Source organism: Zingiber officinale, chromosome 11B (assembly GCF_018446385.1).
Source record: "Zingiber officinale cultivar Zhangliang chromosome 11B, Zo_v1.1, whole genome shotgun sequence".
Classification (NCBI taxonomy): Eukaryota; Viridiplantae; Streptophyta; class Magnoliopsida; order Zingiberales; family Zingiberaceae; genus Zingiber; species Zingiber officinale.
This window is the reverse complement of record NC_056007.1, coordinates 50,718,525-50,740,218: the sequence shown is the minus strand read 5'-3', so window position 1 is coordinate 50,740,218 and position 21,694 is coordinate 50,718,525. Positions and strand designations below refer to the sequence as shown.

At 39.8% G+C, this 21,694-nt stretch overlaps 1 pseudogene; it reads right to left on the bottom strand.

Annotated features, from left to right (window-relative positions):
* The window catches only part of LOC122033911, a 90,548-nt pseudogene extending 69,401 nt beyond the window's left edge, over window positions 1-21,147 (bottom strand).
* Between the last annotated feature and the right edge of the window lie 547 nt (window positions 21,148-21,694).

Sequence of the window (21,694 nt, the reverse complement as noted above, 5' to 3'; positions counted from 1 at the left end):
CTACGATCTTCTCAAGCCAATGAGAAGATCGGATGGTCAACCTAAGGTCAACAGCTTCTCAAGCTCCTTCCTTTGACCACCTCGTGTTGCTCGCGCCCTCCTCGTAACTCCGTCTCGAGTGGACCTTCCACCGCCTCAAAATTTACATTACATTTTGAAACTTGATTTACATTCGAGTCTAAATCTAATTTACAACAAGAATAAAATAGAAAGGCACGACGCGCAGGTCGCGAAAAAAATAAAATACAACACGCACATCACATCACGGCACGCAAGCCGTATTATGAATTACAACACAAATTATCCAATCATATTGGGTCTTTGGGCCATGACTATCACAAAAATAATATATAATTCAAAATTATATATTTCTATAATTTTCTGTAATTTTTCTATAATTTTTACAATTTTTACGAATACAATTTCCCGGCGGTTCCGTTTAGCGGTTTTCGGGCGCAATCGCGGAACGAATCCCCTTGTGGGGCCAGGAGCAGCGCCCCTACCCGCGATCTAACCATCGCGAGGGTTCCATTGCAATCTAACAGCGCCTTAGCCCACTGTCCCAAAAAAATTTGGGACGAAACTTGGCCGTTTTGGAAAATTCTTCTCGGTAGTCGAAGCCTACAAGTGTCGAAACACTTGTGCTTCGCTTCTACGAGAAAAATACCCAGAAAAACTATAAAAATAAAAAATTTACAGAATATTACAGAACTGAAAAGTTTTCATAAAACACAAAATAAACTCATATTCATCTTTGAACTTGGCTCTGATACCACTGTTGGGTTTTTCGGGCCGCGAAAATCACTTTTTCGCGTCGCGGAAACCCCGTAGCCAACGGATTCGTGCGAAGAAAATTTTTTGAAAACATACGAATACGAGTTTACCTAGATCTACACTTAGATCTACATGGAGAAAATCTTTTATACCTTTGAAGCGAAGCCCTTCGCGAATCCCGCTCGTCCAAGGTACGCCGGATCTCGTGATTGTCAACGTAGACAATCCTCTAGAAGTATCCACACGAACAAGATGTGTTCTCTAACACAAAAGGATGGAGAAGAGAGCACCACAAGTGTGCTAGCACTCTCTAGGGCTCTCGGGTAGGATTGTAAGAAGAAGAAAGGAAAAGAAGAGAACACACTCCTCTAAAATCTCTATGTGACTTTCACTAACCTTTCTTCTTGGATTAGATTCACTCTCCTTTCTTCTCCCTTGCTTGAAACCTACGACCAAGAGAAGAGAAGGAGCAAGAAGAGAGCTTAGGAGGAGGAAGATCACTTGAATGAGAGTTACACTTGCAAAATGAAACTCTTTTCATCTAATTAAGTGGTTTGTAACCTCCATGGGATACCAAGAGTCACAACTCTTGGTAACTCCCATGAGGTGGCACTTCACTTAAGTAACCATGATGATGTGGAGCATCATCATTGGTCCACTTAATGCCAACTCACCAATGAGGTGACATAAAGTCAAGTCAAACTTGACTCTTCATCTTCCTCTCAAGTCAAGTCAAACTTGACTTAATCTCTCTCATGGTTGATCTAATCCAACCATTTAATTCAAGCCAATTTAATATAATGAATCTAATTCATTTAATTAAATTGATTCAATGAGTCATAATCTAAATTAGACTCATTAAACACATGAATCAACTTGAGTCCAACTCAATTAGCCCAATTAGGATTACTCTTAATCCAATTTGATTCATCAAATGAATCCAATCCTCTTGGTTCATCATATGAACCTAATCTCCATCCACTTGTTCTTTGTGTGTGACCCAATAGGTTCTTGTAACGTTGGCAATGCCCCTAAACTCATGTAGAAACATAAGTAATGAGCGGTATCTAGCAATACATCATTACCACCCAAGTTACAAGAATGTTGAGATCCAACATCACCTTGTGACTACTAATTGTGACTCCTCACAATATATGACAAGTGTCCTTCTATCCTAGACATCTAGATTGATCAATGTGAGGCATAGACCGTGTCATCCTCTAATCAATCTAAATCTTGAACTCAAAGTAGACTCACTCAATCAAATGAACTCAATATCTCATATTGACTCATTTGGGCATGGCCATGCACTTCGTGGTCTCACTCTATCAAGAATACCGATGTCTCTCCCGTCATATAGGAGGGATAAATCCCATCTACATCACTCACATCCCACCGCATAATTTGTTAAATACCCAGTAATCGCCTTTATAGTCCACCCAGTTAAGGGTGACGTTTGACGAAACCAAAGTACATAACTCCTTATGTAGGGAACCATGGTGACTTCAGTTCTAAGGACTAGTAGTCATACTAATAGCCACATGAGAAAGTATATGACACTCATATAATGATCCATGATACTTTCTCATGGCGGGTCATTCAGTATACATTCTCCAATGCATACCCATGTGTCAACTTGATATCTCTATATCCATGACTTGTGAGATCAAGTCATCGAGTTGACCTACATGCTAGTCTTATTGCATTAACATTGTCCCTGAATGTTAATACTCGACTAGGAATGATTAAGAGTAGTGTTCCCTATATCATCTCACTATTGGTTCAACTAACCGATTGATATAGGTGAGAACCGTCTACTCAAGGACGTTATTATACTTAGTTTATTTGGCACCAATACAAGTAAGTATAATAACCAAAAACCAAATGCCTTTATTTATATAGAATATGATACAACAAGTCCAAAATACAATCATCAAATGATTGGCTCTAGGGCTCTAGCTAACACACCTCCCCTAAGACTTTTGCCTGAAGCTCTCGACCTGCCAAGACTTTCCGCATAGGTTACCACCCCCTATGATCTAGGGTTACCACCCCTTAGGCTTTTCCACCTGCCTAACCGCTGCTAGGACTTTCCTAAAACACTCAATCAAGTGCATTAGATCACAAAACAACTTAACTTTGAATTTCTTTGCCATTATCAAAACAACGGTCGATCGTCGGATGCTTCCCGCACCAACAATCTCTCCCTTTTTGATTATGACAACTGAAATTCAAAGCTAAGTAAAATAGATACATAAAGTTTAAGTAAGCAAGCTTAATTGATTTTAAATGCACGAATGGTTAAGCTAAACACTTAAACTTTGTCAGGCTCCCCCTTAATAAAGGCATTCTTAAAAAATTTTATTAACCTTTCTTTTGAATTTCCCTACTCTCCCCCTTTGCCATTCATCAAAAACTAAGCATGTTTGAAAAAAATCTTAGATTTTTAGGAAAAAAAATCTTAACTTTCTAAAAGTAACTTTTCTTGTAAATCAAATTCACTAAGTTAAGACAGTTTGAGCTCGAAGTTTGGTTTTAAAAAAAAAGTTAAATTTTGCTGGAGAAAGAGTTTTCTTTTGTAGTATAGCAAAAAATAATTTTAAGCAATTTTGAACCATTAGGCTTTTAATAAGAGACAAAGGTAACTCTTGGTTTTGTATAATATTCTTTAGCTAAGTGAAACCAAGGTTTAAGGAGCAATTTTTCTTTCAAAAAGCTAAAAAGTTGACTTTGAAAAGTACTTAGTTAAATTTTCAAAATACTTTAGCTTTTAAAATGACCAGAATTTTGTAAGCTTAGTCTAAAAATACTTAGCCAGAATTTTCAAAGAAGTAAAAAAAATGATTTGAAAGTTTAAGGTTTTGAAAATTTAGCTTAAGGTTTAAATTTGAAAGAATTTTTTCTTTTAGTCAAATTATTAATTTAAAGCTTTTGAGGGCTAGGGAGGAGTGTTAATCCTTAATGTCCAAGCATGAGTTGAGTTAGATTGATTGTTAATTAGTTAATTTCGCTTTAAGTAAGGTATCAGAGCCCTAATGTTATGCCAAAAAAAATAAAAATCAAGTACTTGGGTTCATGGCCACATGTCTAACCAGTTAGCTACTAGCTGATTACCTAAAGGGTAATAGCTTTCACTTGGTTAGTCAAGTTAAGTCAATAGATACAGTTAGATTTGACTAGTGTTGGAAGACTTGACTTGATTAATGTTAACTAGGTATTTAACGCCCAGACTCATATTGATGCACAGATATAAGCATTCTTGAGTCCAGGCTGTACCCTATGCATCTCACGCCGTTCTATGTTTTTCAAACACAAGCAAGGTAAGCCTAGGTGTTTGTGAGATGCTCTGGCTGAATTCTAGGGGAGCAAGATTTCTAGGGTAGAGCCTAAGCTAATTCCATAATTTTTGAAAGTCTAGTAAAATTAGAATTTTAAAAACAACATTTTCCTAGAATTTTTAAAAACATACAATGATTTTGAAAACTGTACGAAGCTGATTTGAAAATCAGAACCTATTCTACCCAACACATTCCTATTTGCCTTCTAAGTGCACTGAACTCTAGTTCAGGTAAGGGTTTAGTGAAAATGTCAGCTAGGTTCGACTTGGACTCAACATAGCTGAGTACAATTTCACCCTTAGCCACATGATCTCTTATAAAATGATGTTTTACCTCTATGTGTTTGGTCCTGTAGTGGTGAATTGGATTTTTGGTTAAGTTAATTAAACTTATATTATCAATTAAAATTTTTATATTTTTGTATTCTAGCTGATAATATTTTAGTGTATGCATCATCCACAAAAGTTGGGAGACACATTCTCCTAGTGCTATGTATTCAGCTTCAGTAGTGGATAGAGCAACACAATGTTGCTTTCTGCTTGACCAACTTACTAGGCACTGACCTAGAATTTGGCAGCTTCCACTTGTACTTTTTCTATCTAACTTGCACCCGACATAGTCTGAATCAGAGTAGCCAATAAGGTTAAGGGTACAAGTTCTAGGGTACCAAAGTCCTACATTTAGGGTGCCCTTAATGTACCTAAGTATCCTTTTAACATATGTTAGGTGTGACTCTTTTGCACAGGATTGATATCTTGCGCACATACCTACTGCAAATAAGATATCGGGCCTACTTGCAGTTAGGTAGAGTAGACTACCTATTATATTTCTATAGTACTTTGGGTCTACTGGTTTTCCATCTAGGTCAGAATCAATGTTGCTATTTGTTGCCATTGGAGTATTTATAATTTTTGAGTTTTCCATGCCAAATTTTTTAATTAGTTCTTTAGCATATTTGGTTTGGTAAATATAGATTCGATCTTTGGTTTGTTTAATTTGTAAACCTAAGAAAAAATTGAGTTCCCCCACCAAACTCATCTCAAATTCATTTTCCATTAAATTAACAAATTCTTTTAATAGTTTGGTATTGGTTGAGCCAAAAATTATGTCGTCAACATAGATTTAGGCAACAAAAAAGTCTTTTTCTATTGTTTTTGTTGATATGGTCTGACCTGGCTGTTGTTTTGATGTTGACACTGATTTAAGTTTGTATCAGATATTAATTAAACTCAGATTGATTACTGATCAATGTTGATCAGGTGGAAGGGAAAAGTCCAAGTATGGAAACTTGGCACGCGAAGTCAGAGAGGGCTCGGTAGCTCATTCTCTGGACCGGAGGAAGTCGGAGAGGGCTCGGTATCTCGTTCTCTGGACTAGGTCAGAGAGGGCTCGGTAGCTCGTTCTCTGGACCGGACGAAATCGGAGAGGGCTCGGTAGCTCGTTCTCCGGACTAGGTCAGAGAGGGCTCGGTAGCTCGTTCTCTAGACCAGGAAGGCTTTAGGGTTTAGGGCTGGGAAGCTCTAAACCTACCTACATAGGCATTGGATCGGTCTGTTGACTGATCCAGTGATACTATGGATATCTGATCGGTCTGTTGACCGATGCAGTGATACTATGATTATCTGATCGGTCACCAGACCGATCAGTAACCAATCAGAAACTCACTGTGAGAATTACTGATCGGTCTGTAGACCGATCAGTAACCAATTAGTAACACTCTGTGAGATTTACTGATCGGTCTGGAGACCGATCAGGAGGCAATGAAGTTCGGGAGAGAGTATAGGGGATCGGTCTGTGGATCGATCCACCTATAGCCTGATCGGTCCACAGACCGATCAGAGCTCTCCTGGACCGATCAGGCCATAACCTTATCGGTCCAATAAGCTATGGATCGATCTGTTGACTGATCCACAATACTGTCTGAAGTTTCTGCTGTTTCTCTGCAACTTCTGATCCATCTGATTTAACCATCTGCTGTTAGCTTTTTAAGTTGCCGGTTGCAGGTATCATGCCAATGCTTAAATTCAAATTAAGCTCCATCAGAAGAATAAGACAAAGGGTTCTTTCTACTGTGTTTCGCTGTAAATGGTGCAATTGGAGCATCAACGGTTACTGGCTGCGATCAGGCTGTGATATGGCTGCGATCAGTTGGGAATCAGCTTGACTCTTGCTCATTGGTTCGAGCTCAGAGACCCCAGTGAAGACCATGGGTTCTATTGGTGTGAGTTCAGAGAACCAGAGGAGGAGGAAGAGTGATTGGCGACGTCGTAGCTTGCAGCAGGGATTCGGTGCAGGTTGACAGCAATTCGGGACAGGCTGAACGCAGTCGAAGCAGAGGTATAAGAAGAAGGATGAAGAGAGGTTCGAGAAGAGAACTCTCGGTCGATCAAGCAAGGGTGTTGAGCTTTGAGTTCTTGGCTGTGCTTCCTTCTTGTGCTCTGTTTAACTATTGTCTTCGTGTGGCTGTGAGCGTTTTTCTTCATTCTCTTTAGCCACTGATCTGTAAGTCTTGTGCTTTATTTACATATCTTCTGAGACTTTGTGGAGAGGTTACTCCACTGAGAAGGAGAAATCTTTAGCCGGTATCTATTCGGGATGTGATCTACCGAAAGATCAAGGGATCATCCACCTTACGGACACGCCGAGGAGTAGGGGCAAGTTATCCCTGAACCTCGTACATACTGGTGTTAGTGGTGTGTGTCTTTCTTTTCCTTGTATTAGATTTTCATGTGCATATTTCCGATGAGCTAACGATTTGATTGAAGAATTTAGTTAAGTTTCAGAGGAGGCTATTCACTCCCCCCCTATCTAGCCATCCGAAGATCCTAACAAGTGGTATCAGAGCAAGGTGCTCTTCATCCGGATTAACACCCTAAAGAGCAAGAAGATGGCTATGAAGGAAGGGTTTAGCACCAATCATCCACCCTACTTCGACGGAGCAGACTTTCAATACTGGAAGAGCCGCATGGAATATTATCTCAATACCGACATCTCAATGTGGTTCTCCATCAAGGAAGGGTTTACACCTCCGAAGGACGAAGAAGGTAAGGAACTTGACTCATCAAGGTGGTCCACCGAGTAAACTCGCAAAGGACAAGCTGATGCCAAGGCAGTGGTCACTCTACAATGTGAGATAGCCAAGGATCAACTCGTCAAGGTAGGTCCATTCACGAGCGCAAAAGACTTGTGGAACAAGCTCATCGAGCTCCAAGAAGGAACTCGAGACTCTCGGATCGCCAAGAGAGATTTATTCTTAAACCAACTACAAAACCTCACCATGAAGGAGAACGAGACGGTAAGTGAACTACACGGAAGGTTCAAAGAAATTATCAATGGTCTTCATTCCGTAGATGAACGTGTAGAGAATCGCGATCTCGTAAGGTATGGTCTCAAAGCCTTTCCTAGGAATGCCCTGTGGTCATCTATGATAGATGCCTACAAGGTCTCCAAGGACCTTTCAATTGTTAAAGTAGATGAATTTTTTTGTGAAATGGAACTCCATGAGTTTGCTAACAAGGGTCAAAAAGAGAAAGGTATTGCTTTAGTTGCAGCAGAAAAGAGCAAAGATGGAAGAAGGAAGAAAGAAAAGAAGAAGAAAAAAGAGATTCCTTCATCCTCATCCTCCTCCAAGTCCGATGATGAAGGTGGATCATCATCAAGCGAGATGGCCAACTTTGTAAGGAGAATCATGAGAAGAAGCCGGAGATACAAAGGGAAAGGTAAACCTATCGATCAAAATGTTGATAAAACTAATATTACTTGTTATGAGTGTAGCAAGAAAGGACACTATCGGAGCGAGTGCCCAAAACTCAAGAAGAAGGAGGAAAGGGCCAAGAAGAAGAAAGCTCTCAAGGCTACTTGGGATGAATCCTCCTCAAGCTCATCGGAGGAAGAGAAGAAGGAGAAAAGCACACGTCAATTAGCGTTCATGGCAAGGGAGGAACCTGATTCCGGGAGTGATGGTGACACAAGTGACACCTCAACCATGGCTTCATCATCTTCGGATGATAAAGAGGTAACCTCTCCTCATTTAGAGAAATGTTATAAAACCATTGCACATTTATCTACTTTGCTTAAGAAATCAAAAATTCAAATTAAATCATTAAAAGGTGAAGTAGAGCACTTGAGGGCCCTTAGGGAAGATGAGGTTGATGACCTACATCTAGAGGTCCTTGAGGATGAAAACAAAGCCTTAAAGGGTGAAGTTGAGAAACTCAAGAAAATGCTTGAAAAATTCTCAACTAGCTCTAAGACCTTAGATATGATTCTAAATGCCCAAAGGGCGGTCTACAACAAGGCTGGGTTAGGATATCAACCTAAGGAGTCTAGTTTCATTTCACTAGTGTCTAGAACCCAAATTCATAGATCACATGCTTCTAGGGTTCATGAGACTAGAAAGGTTGTGACCAAGGTATGGGTTCCTAGGTCTTTCATTGTAGATGCATTAGGTCCCAAGATTTGGGTACCTAAAACATCTATTTTTCGTGTCTTGTAGGCATTGGTCAAGGGGGAGCATCTATCAACTTGGTTTGTTGATAGTAGATGCTCCAAACACATGACCGGGGACAAGTCACTCTTTACCACCCTTCAAAACAAAAATAGAGGTAATGTGTCATTTGGTAATAATGGTAGCCTTAAGGTTATAGGAGTTGGAGACATTCATATATCCGAATATCTCCAAATCAAGAATGCCCTTCTAGTCAAGGGGATGACCTTTAATCTCCTAAGTGTCAGCCAATTATGTGATACGGGTTACACAATTGAGTTTCATTCAAGTCAATGTCTGATCAAACACATTGACACACTTGAAACGGTACTACTAGGCATAAGGGTAGATAACATTTATCAAGTATCTTTTAAAAGTGCTACTAATGCCTATGCTAAGTGCTTCATGTCAAAAGAAGAAGAATCATGACTTTGGCATAGGAGGTTGGCCCACGTAAACATGAAGAATATTCGAAAGATGGCCAACAAAGGATTAGTACGAGGCCTACCAAGCATCAAGTACCAAAAGACAAAATTATGTGATGCATGTCAAAAGGGTAAGCAAACAAAAGCATCTCATAAAGGTAAAAGCGCTGTAAGTACCTCTACTGCTTTAGATTTATTGCATATGGACTTATTTGATTGTAGTAATGTCATTTCATTGAATGGAAGTAGATATTGCTTAGTGATCATTGATGACTTTACTAGATATACATGGACTTTCTTTTTGAAAATTAAGGATCAAACCATAGATATTTTTGTTTCCTTTTGTAGAAGAACTGAAAATAAAAAATCAACAACAATTAAAACAATTAGAAGTGATCATGGTGGAGAATTTCAAAATCATAGATTTTTAGAATTTTTTCAAGAAAAAGGATATAGGCATGAGTTCTCTACTCCAAGGACCCCACAGCAAAATGGGGTTGTGGAGAGAAAGAATCGAGTCTTGCAAGAGGCTGCACGAGGCATGCTCAATGAGTACTCACTACCGAGCTACTTATGGGCTGAAGCTATAAATACAGCTTGCTATATGCAAAACCGAGTCTTGATACATAGGTTTTTAGGAAAGACTCCCCATGAACTTTGGTTTGGAAAACCCCCTACAATTAAACATCTTAGGGTGTTTGGTTGTAAGGTGTTTATCTTGAACACCAAGGATCATCTTGGAAAGTTCACGGCTAAGGCTGATGAAGGGATACTGGTCGGGTACTCTCTCATCAGCAAAGCCTATCGAGTCTACAATAATAGGACTAAATAGATTGAAGAGTCCTCGGATGTAGCATTTGAAGAAATCCCTAAATCAAATGATCAATCGAGGGATGTAGGAGAAATTCAATTTGAACTTAGAAGGCTAAGTTTGAATAATCAAAACATAGAAAGAGTCGAAGTTGACTCCGATGACGATGAGCAAAGGCAACAAAGGGCTCAGGCTGATCCTTTGCCTGATACTGAGTCTTTGCCTGTGCCTAGTGAGACCACTCATGAGGCACCGCCGACGCCAAGGCAATCCAGGATGGCCTCTAGTCATCCCCAAGACTAGATTGTTGGAGACATCCAACAAGGGGTTAGGACTAGATCATTCTTTAGAAATAAGTCTAATGAGGTCGCCTTGATCTCAGAAATCGAACCAAAAATAGTTGATGTGGCATTGCACGATCCTGACTGGATCATACCTATGCAAGATGAGTTAGGTCAATTTGAAAGGAGCCAAGTGTGGGACTTAGTTCCTAGACCTAAGAAGACCACCATTATTGGAACCAAATGGGTCTTCAAAAATAAGTTAAACCAAAATGGAGAAGTCGTAAGAAACAAGGCAAGACTTGTAGCCAAGGGCTATAGTCAAGTCGAAGGCCTCGATTATGATGAGACTTATGCTCCCGTGGCCCGATTAGAGTTCATTCGTTTGATGCTAGCTTTTGCTACACATAGAGGCTTCAAGCTCTATCAAATGGACGTTAAATCGGCCTTCTTAAATGGTTTCATTAAAGAAGAGGTTTATGTTGAACAACCACCGGGGTTTGTGAATACCGAAGCTCCAAACCACGTGTACAAGCTCAAGAAAGCTCTTTATGGGCTTAAACAAGCACCTCGAGCTTGGTACGAAAGGTTGTTAACTTACTTACTAGAAAAGGGTTTTGTAAGAGGTCAAATAGATCCAACACTATTTTTGCGTAGAGATGGTGAAAACATATTTGTAGCCCAGGTGTATGTCGATGACATAATTTGTGGCTCAAATAACAAGGGCTATTTGAATGAATTTATCACTCACATGGAAAGTGAGTTTGAGATGAGTCTGGTGGGAGAATTGACATTCTTCCTTGGATTTGAAATCAAACAAACTCGAGATGGCATTTATGTCCATCAGACGAAATACACTCAAGAGATGCTCAAGAAATTCAAAATGAGTGACTCTAAGGAAGTATCCACTCCAATGGCGACAAACACTCGCCTTGACAATGATGAGAATGGAAAACCAGTTGATCTAACGCAATATAAAAGCATGATCGGTAGTCTTCTATATCTCACAGCTAGTCGACCGGACATACTTTTTGCTGTGGGCATGTGCACTAGATATCAAGTCTGTGCCAAGGAATCTCATTTAATTGCAGTTAAGAGAATCCTGAGATACCTTAAGGGCACAATTAGAGTAGGTCTATGGTACCCTCGTACGGAGTCTTTTGACTTGATAGGTTATACCGACTCCGATTATGCTGGGTGCAAATTGGATCGGAAAAGCACTAGTGGGGGTTGCCAATTTTTAGGTTCATCATTGGTTAGTTGGTCAAGTCGGAAGCAACATTGCGTTGCTCTCTCCACGACCGAGGCTGAATACATTGCCATGGGAGAGAGTGTATCACAATTGTTGTGGATGATCCACACCCTAGAAGATTACGGGCTTTCGTATAAGGGAGTGCAAGTGTTGTGTGACAACATCAGCACAATAAACCTAACGAAAAATCCAGTCCATCATTCAAGGACCAAACACATTGAAGTGCGTTATCACTTCATTAGAGATCACGAAGCTAGGGGAGACATTGCGCTCACATATGTTGAGTCAAAATCAAACCTAGCCGATATTTTCACCAAACTCTTTCCGGAAAATAAATTTAGTCATTTAAGGAGAGAATTGAGAATGTGTTTGGCTCAATAGGCCATTAGGACTTCATCATGATCAATAAGGACAATTAAAATGACAAGAGAAATTGGGAAATTAATTTGGGAAACTTGGGGACATCTCACACAAACTATAAGGTTTAACAAATTATTTTTGTTTGCTAGAAATGGGGTGAGATGCTAGGATCAGCCAAATTATTCAAAATGTATCATGAATCTCTTGAATAATTAGGTTGAAGAGACATAAATTGAGTATGGGGAAGACCATTACATAATTCATGTGTATTTGGTTCCTAGATCTTACTCATATATTCCAACCAAGGAAACTTGGTTGGACCTTTACCTAGAAATTATCTAACTATGGATGATGTGTTGATTGATACCTTTGATCGATACCTTTCATGATTTTGATTGAAAATAGGACAAGTTGTTGAAGTAATGATAGAAATTTAGATATATTTTGACAAACTCGAAACTGATCATAGCAAGGATATGTTTTGAACCAGGTAATAGAGAGCCTAAGTCTTGATTAATACCTTGGTCCACTATAGATCATAGTTTCAGAAGTTTTTCTGGTTTTGAAACTTTTAGATTCAAAAACGTCTGAACTCTATGCGTTTGGAGTTGATCTAAGTTTTTAAAGGTTTGGAACTTTCGGGTTCTAAGCAATTTCAGATTGTAAAAGCTTATCTTTCGGAAATATTCATGTTTGTAGATTCTTCAGGTACTAGGTTCTGAATTTGGAAGTTTCTGAACTTATTGAGTTCTGAATCTTGAGTTTTTAGAAACCCTAAAACTTCTTCGAATTTTAGATTACTGAAATTCCTGAATTTTCAATTTGTCAGACACTGATCGGTCTACAGCCCGATCAGAAGAGGCTGGATCGGTCTATCGACCGATCCAGAACTCTCTGTTTGCTTGCTGATACTCTCCCTGATCTGTCCAGGGACCGATCAGATTACTCTGGTACGCGAGGATCCTGATCGGTCCAGGGACCGATCAGGAGATTCCCTGATCGGTCCACTGACCGATCAGGGTATTCAGGAGACCAAGCGAGGATCCTGATCGGTCCAGGGACCGATCGGGAGATTCCCTGATCGGTCCACCGACCGATCAGGGTATTCAGGAGACCAAGGGAGATCCTGATCGGACAGCCGTCCGATCAATCAACACCTGGATCGATCCCATCCCTCTTAACTCTTCCCGATCCTTTCTCTTCCCATTGCACGCCGAAGCCCTAGCCGACACCCTCCTACGTCTTAACTCTTCTCTTCGTTCTCCGAGAGATATGGCACATACCCCCGAGCTCTACTCATTTTGGCACTTCATTTTTCATTTCTCATCATATCTGTGTTATTGGCTTGGTTCTCGGCTGTTGGTGCTTTCTGTGCTCACCTATTTGCCCCGTCCATGTCACATCCTTTTTTTTAAACCTTTAGGAAGAAACAAGCTGGTGAGGGAACCTCTAAGTCGTCAACTGAGAAATCCAAATCTAAGGCTCCCTCCCGACCTCAACCATCCGTTTCTGGACGATTTCCAAACCATCACTTTGAAGAAGCCTTTAAACAAAGAACCTTCAAACTGCTTCCTTGTAGGTCTGTGGATCAAAAATTCATGGATGAATTCCGTCCATCTGTGTCAGAAATAATTGCCTATTACAAACTTGATTCTCTAGTCTACTTAGAACGGGACATCAATTACGATTAGTATCCGAGTTTTATAATAATCTTCATCAAACTAATGATGTTAATTATAGAACTAGAGTTGCTAAGCAAACTGTTGATTTCTCTTTCTCGGCCTTCTTTAACTATCTAGCCAGCCGAAGGTGTTCAGGAAATATCTTTTCCATATATCCTGATTTACCAGACCCTTTACCTTCTCCATTTGATGTCTCATCTGACTCCATTTATGAGTATTTCTTCGAACATCCTAGACCGGGTGGACAGGATGAGTTAGATGTTGATTTTCCTACCTTTGCAGCCCTGAGACTATTTGCCCCAGATTACATTCTTTTTAAGATTGTCACAAATTGCCTTCTGCCAATCACATCCAAGCCCTTGTCAGAGATCCGACCATATCACTGCCTGATGCTCTATGGATTGTGTTGGCATCTCAATTTTGACATCATGTCGAGCATTTACTCTTCTATCATCTCCTATAGTGAGCCTAACAGCTTCACAGTTTATATGCCTTATGGGCATATAATTACGGATTGACTCGAGACCCTACAAATTGATGTCTCCAAAGGAAGGATAGACAAGATGGTGAGGCAGGACTGCAGACTTGGAAAACGTGCATTTTCCAAGTCTGGCATCATAGGACAGAATAGGGCGGTTCGTTGGAAGGACGGGAGAGCACTGGGTGAGTTACCACGGGCACCTCCACGACAGGTTGATGCTGCTCCCGTTGCTGCTCCTCCTCCTGCTGCTGCTGAGTATGGAGAGGCAGATCCTGATCTGCGCTGGCAGATTGCTGAGCTAGAGAGCCGCATTGATCAGCACGATGAGCTACTGGCTGCTGAGCTCTATGGGCTGCGCATTCGGATTGACCAGCATTACGATGGTCTACGCAGTCAGCAGTTAGCGACGCAGTAGGTGCTTCTGGGATGGATGGCCAGCTACCTACCTCTGCAGTATTACTCGGGCTATCCACCCTCGGGCATGCCGCCTCAGGGATTCATTCCTCCAACAGATGATGATGATGCTCCTCATATTGAGGATGTTGATCGATACACTTTGTTTTATGTTGGTCATTTTGACTGCCTATGTTTCAGATACTGTTTGATAGATACTGTGTCTGACCTGGATATTAGCTGTTTATGCTACTCGTTTTTCTATTACTTGCTTCTTTTTATTTTTGAGTTCTTATTGACTATTTATATACTTTTCATATGCCATATCTTGATTGTCTCTTATTTACTGTCCGATATTACACTTAGAGGGAATTCTATGTGGATTAAGAAAGAGACAGTATGGGTTAAGAGGGAGTCCTTTGAGTCTTATTACCTAATTCACACCTTTTCGGTGTTTGACAAAGGGGGAGAAGATGACTAAGTTTAGAGATGAATGAAGTTTTTATTTTAGGGTAGAGGATAACCTTGAGGATTATTGACTTCCTTAGTGTTGTATTCGTCTTAGGGGGAGGATCTTGATTCCCCTAAAATTAGGGAAATATGAGCATTTCTGATCTAAACTTAAATCGTGTTGTCAAACAACAAAAAGGGGGAGATTGTTGATACGGTCTGACCTGGCTGTTGTTTTAATGTTGACACTGATTTAAGTTTGTATTAGATATTAATTAAACTCAGATTGATTACTGATCAATGTTGATCAGGTGGAAGGGAAAAGTCCAAGGACTTGGTCAGAGAGGGCTCGGCAGCTCGTTCTCTGGACCGGACGAAGTCGGAGAAGGCTCGGTAGCTCGTTCTCCGGACTAGGTCAGAGAGGGCTCGGTAGCTCGTTCTCTAGACCAGGAAGGCTTTAGGGTTTAGGGCTGGGAAGCTCTAAATCTACCTACATAGGCATTGGATCGGTCTGTTGACCGATCCAGTGATACTAAGGATATCTGATCGGTCTGTTGACTGATCCAGTGATACTATGGTTATCTGATCGGTCACCAGACCGATCAGTAACCAATAGTAACTCACTGTGAGAATTACTGATCGGTCTGTAGACCAATCAGTAACCAATCAGTAACACTCTGTGAGATTTACTGATCGGTCTGGAGACCGATCAGGGGGAAATGAAGTTCGGGAGAGAGTATAGGGGATCGGTCTGTGGACCGATCCACCTATAGCCTGATCGGTCCACATGTAACGCCCGCCCTTCCAGGTAGCACTAAGGCCACCCCAAAGGGACGGACGTCACTAAAACATGGACATCAATTATACTAATGCATATGGATTCATGGCAGCGGAAGACATATATATATAATTGTTTTTTTTTCATATCATAACATATACCATATGCATCTAGTTCTCATAACATGGCATGTGAAGTCAAACGTACCAACATAACATGAGTAGGATATCATACTAGCTGAACATTATCATAAGCATAGGTCCAACATTGTTCACATGCATAACTTAGATAATTCAAAAACTTAAATAGATCTATCCACCAACACTTCCAAACACATCCTCATTGCCTTTCCTGCTCTGCTCCCCTTAAACAATCCATTCCTTGCCTTTATCTGCAGTACAAGGAAAACGTGTAGCTATAAGCCAAAGGCTTAGTGAGATCCTTGCCTACCCATAAATCCGAAAAACACATAACATAACATAACATGTAGAAACCATAGCATAGCATAACATAGCATGGAGAATCATAACATAGAACATATCTTATCATGTAAAAACCATAACATCTCATAACATAACATGAGGGAAAACAGAACATAATAAATCATATCACATAAGGAGCATAACATATCAGAGTATAGCATGTGAATGTATATCATGATTCATATCACATTCTGTAAGCACATATCATGAAGCCTATCATATCATGTAAACATGTATCATAACTCATACCTGTTCATAAAGGTGCATAAACATAATTTCATAATATGTGCATGTAGATGCAATATGTATATTTTTAAAACATGTATCATGGAATGCACATATGCATCATGCTTCTTTCAAAACATATAGTATACATACTTGAATATCATATCATCATCATGAGAAGGGCCCCGGCTTGTACCACATGTAAACATAAATGCGCGCAATCCCTAGGACAGGGTAGCTAGCCCCGAACCTACAAGGGATCTAGGTCCGTTCATAGTCCGTCGACCTAGGGGTGTACTGAGGAGCCCATCCCTTAACGAGGTTCGTTCATAGTCCGTCGACCCCGGGGCGCTTATGGAGCCCACCCTTGGTACAAGCCATACAAAGTAAAATATCATGCATATCATATCTCATCATATCATACATGTCATAATTCTTGTCATATCATGAAGAGAGCTCTTGATCCCCAACTTAAGGGAAGCATCTCTTTACCATAGCATGAAGAGTGCTCTTGATCCCAACTTAAGGGAAGCAACTCTTTTTCATAACATGAAGAGTGCTCTTGGTCCCAACTTAAGGGAAGCAACTCTTTTTCATAACATGAAGAATGCTCTTGGTCCCAACTTAAGGAAAGCAACTCTTTAGGCTTTTGTTCTTACATAAGCCATTGACACATGCATTATATAACATGTTCTTATCATAACATAAAGTATAACATGTTATTTTCTTATCATCAAACTTGGCATATCATCTCATGAACTTAGCATAACATATCATGAACATGGCATATCATATCATGCGTCTCGCATATCATATCATGACCATAGCCTATCATGTCATAAGTCTATCATATCATATCATAAACATGGCACATCTTATCATAAGACATAGAAATACAACATATCGTAAAGCATATTTTTATCACATCATAAAGCATGAAAGCTTAATCTACTTATATATCAAGGCTACATATCATGAAAATACATAAGCATGTTTGGTTAGGTTTAAACTCTTTCCTAACCCAATTAATCCATCTTGGCCGAACCATATCAGTAGGTTTCAACCTCATTTTATTCCATATGAAGCATAGAACTTATCCACATAACATGTAAACTTGATCTAAGCACATACAAGGCATTATACTTCATGAATAAGCATGTTTGAGTTCAAAACTCTAACCTTAACCCATTTATCTCAATTTGGCTGAAACATATCAGTAGGGTTCTTATATCATTTGGTTCCATATGAAGCATAGAACTTATCCACATAACATGGAAACTTGATCTAAGCACATACAAGGCATTATACTTCATGAATAAACATGTTTGAGTTCAAAACTCTAACCTTAACCCATTTATCTCAATTTGGTCGAAACATATCAGTAGGGTTCTTATATCATTTGGTTCCATATGAAGCATAAAACTTATCCACATAACATGTAAACTTGATCTAAGCACATACAAGGCATTATACTTCATGAATAAGCATGTTTGAGTTCAAAACTCTAACCTTAACCCATTTATCTCGATTTGGCCGAAACATATCAGTAGGGTTCTTATATCATTTGGTTCCATATGAAGCATAGAACTTATCCACATAACATGTAAACTTGATCTAAGCACATACAAGGCATTATACTTCATGAATAAGCATGTTTGAGTTCAAAACTCTAACCTTAACCCATTTATCTCAATTTGGCCGAAACATATCAGTAGGGTTCTTATATCATTTGGTTCCATATGAAGCATAGAACTTATCCACATAACATGTAAACTTGATCTAAGCACATACAAGGCATTATACTTCATGAATAAGCATGTTTGAGTTCAAAACTCTAACCTTAACCCATTTATCCCAATTTGGCCGAAACATATCAGTAGGGTTCTTATATCATTTAGTTCCATATGAAGCATAGAACTTATCCACATAACATGTAAACTTGATCTAAGCAAATACAAGGCATTATACTTCATGAATAAGCATGTTTGAGTTCAAAACTCTAACCTTAACCCATTTATCTCAATTTGGCCGAAACATATCAGTAGGGTTCTTATATCATTTGGTTCCATATGAGCATAAAACTTAAACATATAACAAGCCCATTTAATCTAAGTGTATACATGGTATTGTACTTCATGATCTAAGCATATTTGAATTTAAAACTTTAACCCTAACCCATTTATTTAAATTTGGCCAAACATATCAGTAGGGTTTCATACCATTTTATTCCATAATAAGCATAAAAACCTTGGTTATAAATATGTAAAAATTCATACATCACAAAGAGGTACAACTAGTATGGTTTCTATCTAAAATTCTTGACCTAAGGCCTTATAATCAATTTTGGCCGAACCATATAGATAGGTATCTCTTTTTTTTTTCACAACATGTAGAATGAAGACTTAACTAACAACATGTGAAATTCATATATCATAGAGTAGAAAAATTAAGCATGTGATCAAAGAAAACTTGTTCTAGGTCCTCTCTTCCATCCTTGGCCGAAACATGCAATAAGGCTCTAAATTTATCTTTTTTCTTTTTCTATAACATGAAGTATCTCTTATCACTTGTTAACCCTAAGTGACTACCTATTCTTTATCTTGACCACATTCTTGCAAGAAAATTTTTAGAGTTTCGAAAGACATTTTAAACCGAAGCTACTTGTACTGCAGTGAGGGGATACTCACATCCTTGCGCTTGTTTTCCTTAGAGATTTAATCTTTATTGTGGATCCTTCCTAGAGAGGGGAAGCTTCCTTGCTCCTTGGTCTCGGCAAGAAGAGGAAATGGTGAAGAAGAGGTCACGGTGGAGGAGGAGGGAGTAGGAAAGTGAATGAGGAAAAATGCCAACTCATTTTAATTTTCTCCTTTTATTCATCATGAGAGGAGGAAGGAAAAATATATTTTTCTTCCTCCTTTCCTTTACTCTCTTCATAATTAAGAGAAAAGTCTAGATACATCCCTTCTTGGTGAGTAAGAAAAGAATATTCTAGAGCATCTCTTCATTAGAGAGGAAGAAGACAACTCTCACTTCTCCTTCTAAGAGAAGAGCCTTTTCTTCTTACATTCAATTATGGTTTCCCTCTCTTTTCTAACAATAATTTCTCTTGGTCTAGTGGTTATCTTATTCAGGCATTTAATGAGAGATCTAGAGTTCAAGTCCTAGACCTTATATATTTTTATTTCTATTTTATTTGTTCAAGTGTTCGGCTAGGAGCAAAATTTAACTAAAACATATATATTTTTTCTTTATTCATGATAAAATATTCTAGAATTTTGCTAAGGACCCCATGGGTGTTACAGTCTTCCATACCTCATAAAAGTTCATCCTCGAACTTAAAAAAAAAGTTCCGGTAACTCAGAACTTCCTACTGAGCGCATCTGCTACCTTGTTTGCTTTTCCCGGATGATAGAAGATCTCTCAGTCATAATCCTTGACTAGCTCGAGCCATCTCCGTTGTCGCATGTTTAGGTCTTTCTGTGTAAAGAAATATTTCAGACTCTGGTGATCTGTATAAATTTTACACTGGGCCCCATATAGATAATGCCTCCATATCTTGAGAGCAAAGACTACAGCGGCTAGCTCTAAGTCATGTGTGGGATAATTCTTTTCATGCTCCTTGAGTTGTCGAGAGGCATACGCAATGACTTTTCCATTCTGCATAAGTACAGCTCCGAGTCCCAATCTGGAAACATCGCTGTACATATCGAATCCCTCGTTACTTTCTGGAAGAGTGAGAATTGGAGCACTAGTCAATTTTCTCTTCAACTCCGCGAAGCTTCTCTCATAATCCTCCGTCCATTCGTACCTCTTGTTCTTCTTGGTGAGGGCCGTCATGGGGGCTGCAATTCTGGAAAAACCCTCTACGAATTTTCGATAATAGCCGGCTAGTCCGAGGAAACTTCGGATTTCACTGGCATTCTTTGGTCTGTTCCAGTTACTCACGGCTTCTATCTTGCTTGGGTCTACCATAATTCCGTCCTTAGAGATCACGTGACCCAAAAATGACACCTGGTCAAGCCAAAATTCACACTTTGAGAATTTGGCATACAATTGTCTCTCCCGGAGAATTTGTAATGTTATGCTCAGGTGCTCAGCGTGCTCTTCCTGGGTCTTCGAGTAGATAAGAATATCATCGATGAAGACTATCACAAATTTATCGAGATATTCCGAGAACACTCGATTCATCAATTCCATGAATAGGGCAGGAGCATTTGTAACTCTGAAGGGCATTACTACGAATTCATAATGTCCGTATCTCGTTCGGAAGGTCGTCTTTGGTATATCATCTTGTTTCACTTTCACTTGATGATAGCCAGATCTCAAATCAATCTTGGAGAAGACGGTGGCACCTTTCAATTGGTCAAATAAGTCATCAATCCGAGATAAAGGGTACCTGTTCTTGATTGTTACCTTATTCAGCGCTCGGTAATCTATGCACATTCGCATAGATCCATCCCTTTTCTTCACAAATAGTACGGGAGCTCCCCATGGAGAGTGGCTAGGGCGAATAAGTCCCTTGTCAAGTAACTCCCGTAACTGTTCCTGTAGCTCTTTCAATTCAGTTGGCGCCATACGGTAGGGTGCCTTAGAGATCAGTTTAGTACCAGGAATCAATTCGATCTCAAATTCAATTTCTCTGTCAGGTGCTAACCCTGGCAGTTCATCGGGGAAGACATCTGGAAAGTTGCATACAACTCTGACATTCTCTAGCTTCTGATCCTCTGCTCTACTTGCATCGACCGCATGTGCTAGAAACCCCGTGCATCCATTGCCCAATAGCTTCCGTGCTTCCAGAGCTGATAGGAATTTCTCAGTCTCTCCCCTTGGCATTCCGCTAAATTCAAATATCAATTCTGCCTCGGGCCGGAAGACCACCTTTCTTTTACGGCACTCAATCGAAGCTCCGTATTTGCTCAAAAAATCCATGCCCAATATTATATCATAATCCTGCATATCCAGCACTATCAGATCACAGTATAGTTCCCTGTCTACGATTCGGATAGGTGCGGCTCGCAGCATATGAGTGGATGACATTACTTCTCCTGAAGGCAGGGTCGTTAAAAATTTGCCATCTAAGGCTTGCGGTGGCATATCTATCTTACTTGTGAAGGGTGTAGAGATAAACGAGTGTGTTGCCCCAGTGTCAAATAATACAGTAGCATACTGATTGAAAATGAGTATCTGACCTGTGACAACAGTCGAAGCGTTCGCCACATCTTCTCTAGTGAGGGAGTGGATCCTGGCATTCGTCATAGCTGGCGGGGCTTCCAGTCTCCCTTAGCCAATCTGAGGGCCTTCTAGTGCAACTTGCATTAGATGTAGCTGTGAGGGGGCACCTCTATTCTGAATATTCTGTTGCTGAGGTGTCTGCATCTGAGTAGGACAATTTCTGGCCAAGTGTCCTTCCAATTCGCAGCTGTAGCACTTATTCGTGCCCACACGGCATTTTTCCGGATGCTTCTTTCCGCAGGTG